Raw genomic sequence first — 7,313 nt, 5'->3', positions numbered from 1 at the left:
TACCCATAAGTATCATCACTGTGGTAACCTGTCAGTTTGTATGTCTGACAGGAATAACATCTTTTATCTTTTCATTTTCTGATTGATAAGGTCGTGTGTTAGTCATCTATGTGAAGTCATTCAACATTAGAACAGTGATCTGATGTTGCCATTTCACAAGGGACTAGTGTTCTACACTGTGGGGCAACAATAGAAAATGTAGGCTTGAAATGGCATGGATAGAAACTAAACATTAATATAGGTCAGTGGATGGTCTTGGTTTTGGGAGATGGTATTTAATGAATAAATGAAAAAAATGACTCGAAAAATCAGTGTTTCACATATTATTTCATCTATTGAAAATATGAATGGTTGTCCTGAATTTTTGCATAAATATATACAAGTAAATGAATAATGTCATTCACTGAAAGAAATATTGTTAAAAAATATCAACACCTAGGTTAAGATCTCCGACTAGACTTCCCACCAAGGGAGTCTGAAAACACAACCCAATGACAATATGTTGGTAAAAAAATAACTATTCTGCAACATTGGTGGTGCTGTAGCTTGTGAACTATATGACATGATGACCACCCCTCCCCCACCTTGTCCCCCACCTTCTGTCCCCCACTACCACACTCTTGTGTCTTCTGTATCCTGGGCACAGTGCTGACCAGATTACACTGAGTTCTGTGTTCAAGTCCTGCACACAGTGAAACCTGAAAGATGTTCTGACTTAAATTGTCAGGATTAACAAATTAACATGGCTAATGTAAATATAAGAATTGAAGACTAAATAAATGAGAGGTTTTAAATGTTATATGCATAATGCATTGTGTAATATATATTTTGTTCTTGCATGTATAATGATTCCAAAACAATGACTCAGACAGAGGAATGTTTAAAGAAGAACTTCTGTAGTGATGTTGCCGTCAAAACTCTCAATATGAGGGAGTTGTTGCAGCGTAAACCTCAGACAGTCCAATCAGAATTGAGACTTTCCTAATTTCATGGTAAAATTAGTGATTGTCCTTAGTGAACATGTAGACATTACCAAACGTCATTGTGCAGGAGAGGGTGTCTGGACAATCAGGCAACACCACAAGTTTCACTGTGTAGCATCAGACAAATAACATATGATGAGGTCGTCAGCCTTGAAGTGCTTCGTAAACAAATATGTGAAGGATGAGGGTGGAAATACCTGTTCCAGGTCAAGGACCAGTTGTACAAGATAATCACAGCACTATAGAATGGTCCTCAAGAAAGACAATACAATACAATGGTGATGCTACAGATACCTTGTGCAGGTGCCCCATGGAAAGGACCACGGATGTGGCAGCAGTGATAGTCAAACAGCTCTTATTGTTCCCAGTGTATTTATAACATCACTCTCTTGACCAAGATATTTTATGGATTTAAGTTTCTTTATTCTTTCCAACACAACGTTTCACGATCATTACAGATCCCTTCATCAGGTGAAGTGCCAGTTGACACAATGACACCGAAACGTGTGTGAAAGAATAAAAATGCTTAAATCCATAAAATATCTTGGTCATCTATCACAACTTCTAAATGCCTCTAAAAGACATCACCATCTTGTTTCTGACCTTACCAATAGATCAGAGATCTAATCAGGTGACAAGCAGGACCTGACAACATGTGTAACATCATAATACAACACCCTACAAAACGCCAGCACAACATGCTCACACACACATCTTCTATGGCACAAGTGTATGTATAGTTTCCAGATATTTCAATTACATGGTTCCAGTGACAACAAATAACAGTTTGCTTATCATCTGATCTGCAACAACTACCTGTACAGCTCTCACATATCACAGAAGGACTTTGTCATCCGGGTGTTTGTGATGTGACAGGTAGAATATCATTACAACCAACACCACTGACAGCATATGGATAAACTGAAACAATGGGTATGAGATATAAAAGATAACATGCAAATGCCCATTACAACAAAGAATCTAATATAAAAAGCAAAAAATGAATTGCATAAAGATGTTAAAAAACACAAGTCGCATACATAATTTGAGCAATACCATTACAAGAAAGACATAACTGTATGCCATTATATAACCTTTCCAAACCTGAGTGATTTCAAGCTGTTGGTTCTGGTTTGTGGTGGGAACTAGACAATAAATAAACAAGCACAACAACATGACAAAAATATCATCACTATGAAAAAAAGTATTTTTAGTCACTTACTACTGATAAATACACTGATGATAAAAGAATGACCGGAAAGAAAGGGCCCACAACAGAGAAACTAATGTCAACAGGCTTCAACAACATGTTCCTAGATGACACCTTCACTAAGGTTGAAGAGTTTTCTGACCTCACCCTGCTGCTGACCTATCATCTCACCCACAGCTACACAACACAGGCAGATCATATACTCCTGCCTTTCCCCAGGGGAATTCAAGGTTAAAATGATTCCAAGCAACCAATGTTGGTCTCCCTGGGAATTCTGGATTAAAACAGCTGCCTTACAACAATGTTGGTCTCTCCTTGGGCATTCCAGGTTAGAACAGCTGCCTAGCAACCAATGTTGGTCTCTCTTTGTGCATTCCAGGTTAGAACAGCTGCCTAGCAACCAATGCTGGTCTCTCCTTGGGCATTCCAGGTTAGAACAGCTGCCTAGCAACCAATGTTGGTCTCTCCTTGGGCATTCCAGGTTAGAAAAGCTGCCTAACAACCAATGCTGGTCTGTCCATGGGGGGTTCTAGATTAGACCAGAGCCCAATGCTGAAAATACTAATGCTAGAACAAAATGGTATCCCAGGGCTTTCAGTTATATACCAATAGAGAAACAGATGAGTTGAAAAATATTCCTGAGGGGACTGTAACCTTAGACCAACAATCTGCTGAAGCTGCTGTAACAGAAAGTCTCAGACAGACATGTTCAGGGCACCTGTCTCACACACACTCTACCTCCTCCACTGATATAAAGGCAACAATAGCCACACTGTGGCAGTAACCAACAATCAGATACATTGTCAACGGATCCTAAATGTCAAACATCTACAGATTTCAACAAAGTGCTCAGCTGGTAGCAATGTTTTCACCAAAACATATTCTACAACTAGCAATGGAAGACAGAACCTCTCCAGGCATGGCATTTCAGGTGGCATGTCATGCCACCCATAGTTCTCTAGTGTCTCATATATACAGTGGGGATGTATAATGTAGAATCAATAAACTGCATGCAAGTACACATTGTTAGGGTGAGTGAGGGGGTTAGTTGGGTTCAAATTACTTAAAATCATCACTAACAGCTTGTTAGCTTAAAACGTACAGGTACCACTTTGGTAAAACAAACAAGCTTGGCTTTTTGCTGATGAAACAAGGATTCCTAGGAGAATCAAACTACAATCACAGAACCTGACATTGATCATGGAAGCCACTCAAACCAGGGCAGTGCCCCCAGACGATTGGTCCACCTGTGCCCCACCTGGGTTCCAAATATGAACACAGAATGAAAACAGTACCCGAACATCAAACAAGATAACGACAACAATTGTCAAGGTATTCAAGCTGTCACAGTCAGGTTCCACAAATTACATGCATGAAACTACTCAAATATTTACATATTCACAAGGTCAAGGACTGTTGTAACAGGAAGTAGCTTTATCAGTTCTCAGTCTCATTTCAAATGTTCTTCTTTACAAAACTTACTAAATAAATTCTGTTCTTTGTAACACAAAGACAACTTCTCTTTGAACCCTTTAGGCAAAAAAACACACATTTTGTCATGCACCATGTGAACTATGAACACGATAAATGAAAGCACTAATTTGCGTTCAGCCATGATCCACATGGTCTCTGATGAGAGAGTTTAGAAGCAAGTTATTGCACATGTAAAATTCTAAGTATCAGTATAATTTCAGCACTAGAACAGCTACACTGACATGTTTACAAGAAGTATGAAAATATAAATATGTACGTAAACAATGGAAACAACACTGAATGGTACAAAGGTCAGGGTCAAAGGTCAAGGTCAGTGTAGTTGAAGGAATGTCAGTATCTTGGTGTCTGGAGCCCCACTACACACAGGGGCAAGGATATAGGACCAGGAAGTAGGTAAGAATTTTAAGGACATTTAGCAGTAAAACAATATGGAATGGGCTTAAAACAATGTGGAAAATGTTTACTGTGTCTACAGTGAAGTCACAGTTTGAGGCCAGTGAATGTTCTCATCTGGATAGAAACATAACAAACTAGAATTGCAAAGACACCCCTAAACAGATTCCGTTGCTCATATTTCCTTCTGGCAGGCTTCAGTTGCCAGGTGAAATGTTCCTATTACTCCTGGAGTAATCTTACAATTCTTCTCTCACTGAATTAATTCAAGTCAGATGTTTGGAAGTCAGTAACTATTACAGAACCATGCATGAATGTCCAGATGAACATATTCCAGGTTTGAAAAGATATTCCACATTCTCACAGACAGACATAAGATCACACCAGTGTGCATATTGATATGTGACATCCATTCTTTTAGAAACATTGGAAAGTCATGTACAGAATTCTAACAACATGCATCAAGTTGGTGTTTGACATACCTTCTGCCATGCATGCATGTGGACCATAAGGAATGTCTACTTTGTAGGTTACAACAGCTGCCTAGCAACCAATGTTCCCTTGGGATTCCAGGTTCTGTGAATCTGCCTAGTGATAATGTATTACCAGATTCTTCATCACACAAGATATAAATTTAGAAATATCTTTATACAGATCAATTATCAATGTGGAAAAATGGTAGCTTTACCTTGGGCACAGCAACATGTATCTCAAAGTCAGAGTTACATAACCTCCAAAGTCAATCATACATTCCATATCAGTGACATTGTCAAGTATCAGTTATCAATATCATTCATCTTAAGATATGTAGTAACATTATCTTCACCCAGAATCACAGAAACTTTATCCAACACCTTCATCCCAACAGTAACTTTGTCATACACGTTAATCCATATGGTAACTTTGTCATACACCTTAGTCCCTACAGTAACGTTGTCATATGCCTTAATCCCTACAGTAACTTTGTCATACACCTTAATCCTGATAGTAACTTTGTCATACACATTAATCCCTACAGTAACTTTGTCATACATATTAATCCCTACAGTAACTTTGTCATACACCTTAATCCTGATAGTAACTTTGTCATACACCTTCATCCCTACAGTAACTTTGTCATACACATTAATCCGTACACTTAACCCTCGACAGTAACTTTGTCATACACGTTAATCCCTACGGTAACTTTGTCATACACCTTCATCTTTAGTAACTTGGCCATACACCATAACCCCTACAGTAACCTTGTCATACACCTCAATAATTATAGCAGCAATTTCAATCTTCTTTCCCAAACATACTTGATAGCCCAACATGAATGAATTACCTAGCAACTGATATGCTTCAACATGTGTAAACTTCATAATGTTCTTGTATCACTATTACAAACCCAATACAGTGTATTTCACCAGTCACATAATCAATTCCATACCAGCAAACTAATCACCATAACAACATGATCTGTAAAGATACAATCAAGAGCTTGGTACAGTAGACAACACACATAAAAGGAAGTTTACTCTATGTTTTAGAGGGAAATTAAACTCACAATTCATGTTGTTTGGGGACAAATGATCAAAATGTTAACATGGTTAATTGTGTGAACAGTGTTCATGTTGTATGGGGAAATATACTCACAGTGTTCATGTTGTATGGGGATATATACTCACAGTGTTCATGTTGTATGGGGAAATATACTCACAGTGTTCATGTTGTATGGGGAAATATACGTACAGTGTTCAGGGTTGTATGGGGAAATATACTCACAGTGTTCATGTTGTATGGGGAAATATACTCACAGTGTTCATGTTGTATGGGGAAATATACGCACAGTGTTCAGGGTTGTATGGGGAAATATACTCACAGTATTCATGTTGTATGGGGAAATATACTCAGAGTGTTCATGTTGTATGGGGAAATATACTCACAGTGTTCAGGTTGTATGGGGATATATACTCACAGTGTTCATGTTGTATGGGGAAATATACTCACAGTGTTCATGTTGTATGGGGAAATATACGTACAGTGTTCAGGGTTGTATGGGGAAATATACTCAGTGTTCATGTTGTATGGGGATATATACTCACAGTGTTCATGTTGTATGGGGAAATATACTCACAGTGTTCATGTTGTATGGGGATATATACTCACAGTGTTCATGTTGTATGGGGAAATATACTCACAGTGTTCATGTTGTATGGGGAAATATACGTACAGTGTTCAGGGTTGTATGGGGAAATATACTCACAGTGTTCATGTTGTATGGGGAAATATACTCACAGTGTTCATGTTGTATGGGGAAATATACGCACAGTGTTCAGGGTTGTATGGGGAAATATACTCACAGTATTCATGTTGTATGGGGAAATATACTCAGAGTGTTCATGTTGTATGGGGAAATATACTCACAGTGTTCAGGTTGTATGGGGATATATACTCACAGTGTTCATGTTGTATGGGGAAATATACTCACAGTGTTCAGATTGTATGGGGCAATATACGCACAGTGTTCATGTTGTATGGGAAAATATACTCACAGTGTTCATGTTGTATGGGGAAATATACAGTAAAATATGATTAACAGTGTTCAGGAAATATACTTAACAGTGTTCATGTTGTATGGGGAAATATACTCATAGTGTTCATGTTGTATGGGGAAATATACTCACAGTGTTCATGTTGTATGGGGAAATATACTCACAGTGTTCATGTAGTATGGGGAAATATACTAACAGTGTTCATGTTGTATGGGGAAATATACTCATAGTGTTCATGTTGTATGGGGAAATATACTCACAGTGTTCATGTTGTATGGGGAAATATACGCACAGTGTTCAGGTTGTATGGGGAAATATACTCACAGTGTTCATGTTGTATGGGGAAATATACTCAGTGTTCATGTTGTGGAAATATACTCACAGTGTTCATGTTGTATGGGGATATATACTCACAGTGTTCATGTTGTATGGGGATATATACTCACAGTGTTCATGTTGTATGGGGATATATACTCACAGTGTTCATGTTGTATGGGGAAATATACCCACAGTGTTCATGTTGTATGGGGATATATACTCACAGTGTTCATGTTGTATGGCGAAATATACTCACAGTGTTCATGTTGTACGGGGAAATATACTCACAGTGTTCATGTTGTATGGGGAAATATACTCACAGTGTTCATGTTGTATTGGGAAATATACTCACAGTGTTCATGTTGTATGGGGAAATAT

This window comes from Haliotis rubra, unplaced genomic scaffold (assembly GCF_003918875.1).
Source record: "Haliotis rubra isolate DU_JTF1 unplaced genomic scaffold, ASM391887v1 Scf54, whole genome shotgun sequence".
Classification (NCBI taxonomy): Eukaryota; Metazoa; Mollusca; class Gastropoda; order Lepetellida; family Haliotidae; genus Haliotis; species Haliotis rubra.
Note: the sequence above shows the minus strand (reverse complement) of the source record.